The sequence below is a fragment of the Pundamilia nyererei genome, unplaced genomic scaffold (assembly GCF_000239375.1).
Source record: "Pundamilia nyererei isolate P.nyererei 1_Seehausen unplaced genomic scaffold, PunNye1.0 scaffold00207, whole genome shotgun sequence".
NCBI lineage: Eukaryota > Metazoa > Chordata > Actinopteri > Cichliformes > Cichlidae > Pundamilia > Pundamilia nyererei.
Genome location: NW_005187608.1, coordinates 576158 through 579733, shown reverse-complemented (window position 1 = coordinate 579733; position 3576 = coordinate 576158). Strand labels below are relative to the sequence as shown.

The 3576-nt window shown below is 35.8% G+C and overlaps 1 protein-coding gene across 1 annotated transcript in view; it reads left to right on the top strand.

Annotated features, from left to right (window-relative positions):
* The window catches only part of tenm3 (teneurin transmembrane protein 3), a 351094-nt gene that overhangs the window by 121979 nt on the left and 225539 nt on the right, over positions 1–3576 (top strand). The window lies entirely within an intron of this gene.

Sequence of the window (3576 nt, the reverse complement as noted above, 5' to 3'; positions counted from 1 at the left end):
ATACAACCAAATTAGACTAACACATATAGTAATAAAAACAGCATCTACTACTGTGTCTGAATGTGTGGTATTGGCACTGTCGGTTTAGTGTGTTTAAAAAAAGACCCCCGAATTTAAATATAATCATTACATGCTTGTTCAAAGCTAACCTCCAGTATATAAAGTTTCTTATAAGCAATATGACCAGATCTCACATATGGCAGGGTTTATATGTAACATAATGTTTCTTATGATTCAACTGTGTAATTTAACTTAATTCTTTAGAAGGACAACAATACTTTATTCTCAGTTATAAAGCCAACCTAGACTTCAACCATTTAACAGGCCACTAATCTGGATTATAGCTTTCACAACAAAACTTGTTTTTAAGCACGTTTTAACAAAACAAATACTATTGTTAATATTATTATTTAAATTGTAATTAAACAGAAAAGTGGTTAAATATAAAAGCAGTTTGCTTATGTTGTTAAAGAAAGTCTAGATTTGACATTAATAGATGCCACAGATGTTCAGAAGCTGTCACAAAGCATTAAAAAAATAGACGTCTTCAAAAACGTTGGAGCATTTTTGCAAATATGTGATGTCTTGATAAATCGAGCAGATACTTGAACTTTACACAGCTACATTCTCGCCTGAAAATATCTTAAAAGTTTATTTTGTGACCCGGGAAATGTAATATTTAAAGTTTTTTTAGCTGCGCTCCTCCGCCATTGCCGCGTTTGAGTTTTGGACAGTTGCATTCTGGGATATTTAGCTGTACCACGTCCCTCGAAGTCCACACAAGTCAGGATACATGCTCGATAAAACGAGAGGAGCAAAGACACATCCCGGAAATTTTCGCGTTCCCAGCTTCATGTGTACTTTGAACTGGAACAGTACTTGTTCTCCAACGTATCACAAGTCCACGAGACCACAAGTACACACAAGTACACATAGACAGGCTCCGACAACCACGGCCTCCGTTTCACCAGACTACCCTTTCTGGGTCACCAAATAAACTTTTAAGATATTTTCAGGCGAGAATGTAGCTGTGTAATGCTCAAATATCTACTTAATTTATCAAAATATCACATATTTGCAAAAGTGCTTCCATGTTTTCGGAGAGCTCTGTTATCCACCAGCGCGATAGCTGACCGGGAGGTCAAGGCTCAATAGAGTCCGCGAGCACAGCTAACTGCTGGCGTATTATTTTCAACCCCCCTGCGGTCTTTTGCTACTCAGGTTAAACATGATATAATTAGTTAGTTAGTTATGGCTATGGATTGAAAATACCCCCACACCCCACCCTACCCCTAACGGCTACACCTCCCGAAGAATTTTGTCTGGGCTCTTATCTCACTTTTTTATTTCAAACAATCAACAGAAAATTTCACAGACATATTTTATAAGGTTTTTAAGGCTGTGGTGTTAATTTTTAAGTAACATGAGCCCAGCCGCAGCAGCAACGCTAGGCTAACACTAACTAGCTAGCAAGATTATAAACCTGGTGCTAAACTAAGAGAAGCCACAAAATCAGTTTGAATAAGAGTAAACATTTACTCACCAAGTCAGTGTATCAGGTAAAGATCCACAGCAACGACAATAATCTCTTGAGCTGACGCTTCTCCAGGTTTGCTCAACATATTCCATAACAAATGCACCATGAACATGCGGACTGATCCGAGAGGGAGGAGGACGGTAGTGTTTTCAAACCACATCATTTCATCCTTCCGCCCTGAGAAGCAACATTTCCAGCTTACTTAGCTTTTCTAAGTTAAGAAAACTCAAATAAATTGAGTTGATCAGCATTTTTGCATAACAAGTACTGGTAAGTTACTTAAATTGAGTTCTAATAACAAATTGATTAAAAAAAACTGAGTTCTGCCTACTTAATATTTTTAATTAAACACAATATTACATTTTACAGTGTAGGAACAGCAAAGATACTACGCAGGACCCTCAGATTCCCAGCCCTCCGGTAGAAGACCCAAACTTGAAGGATAGACTGCGCACAGGGACGAGAGGGGAATTTATATATTGCATGCTTCCTGTGACTGTGAAGGCTTAGGTTCTTAGGTTTTCTTTAATGCCATCTATAATTCCATTCTCAATTATAATTTAATTATATTAAAACAACAATCAGTAAATGAATTAAACACTAAACATAAAAACAGCTGAGATTCTTTTTAAATCATGACTGGGTAACAGGATCAGGAAAGCATTGCAGCAAGATTGTGAGGCCTCCTCAGTAGATTATCATAGAGATTGTTTGTCTGGCTCTGTCTTTGGTTTGTGTATATCACCTCATTTTTTACTCCTGAGAAGTCAAAGGTATGTCAGGAGTGGTGATGATTTTGTCTTCCTTGAGTTTATCTTATCCATCTGCATGTTTCTTAAACATACCGCAATGTTTGATTTTGGATATTAAACATTCAAAATTATTATTATTTGATTTGACCTTAAACTTTTCTGTCCCTCGTATGTGTGAATAATTTTGTTTATATTATAATATGATTGGATTTATTCAATAAAAAGAGAAGCTATTTTAATGTAGTTGTTATCAAGGACATTTTATTCTTTTTTCAATTTAATTTTATAAGTTGATGCTTTCTAAGCGTTTTGAGACCAAAACTTCTTTCTGTTAGTTATTAATGGAACAGACACAACATAAAAATCACGTAGTCTGCAGTGACTTACCCTCCTCAGTAAATCCAGTAAATGCAACCTGGTTTCATTATTCGTTCTGTGTCTTTTTTCAATTAAAGAAGAAGCTAAATTATGGTGAAATGATTGGTGGAGAGATTACTACTACTGTCAGTAATCCTGAAATTTTCTTTGTAATTCTTTGAAGTTATTATGTTGTAATAGTTTAACATAAATATGTAACATAAAAGAATATCAACAGTTCAGTTCAGTTTATGCCAAGAATCACTTAATAACTTAGGTTTAATTCTTAGGTTGCTTATTGTTTAAAGGTTTGCCGTGGTGTTTATTCCCTCAGTTTTTTCACAGCATTCCTGTCTCTGGGAATTCCCCTATACTTAGCTCAGTTCTGCCTGTGTTTATCTGCTAGTTTTTGCATCTCACTTCTTGTTTTATTTTGTTATCACTTGTGTATTGTGCTTAACCTATTTACCTATCTGGTCACCCTCTTTTAGTTAAGGTTGGTTTAGTTCTTTAGTTCTGTGTCATTTCTCATTAGCCCTTGCAGTGTGTATTTAAAGCCTAGGGACATGTAGGTAGAAAACAGCAGAAGTTCTCTGTGTAGGACATGAGGAGACGGAAGTAATTAGTAAAGCAAGTAAACTACAGCTTCACAGCTCATCTTCAAGCCATTGAGCATTCGTTTTCAGCACCTTAGTTGGCACTGTTTGTAACTTGTGCTGATAAAAATGAAAGTGTCTCATTGATGGTTATTGATTATATTATTGTATTATTCCTCAATGAAATTATTTGTTGGAAGTCAAAATATTTGCTGTTGTAAATTAACCTCCTGGACCTGGTGTCCACATATGTGGACATCACATTTTGGGTTATTTAGACCAAATACTCAATTTAGCTCTACAAAGGCCTGATATCCACTCACGAGGACATTAT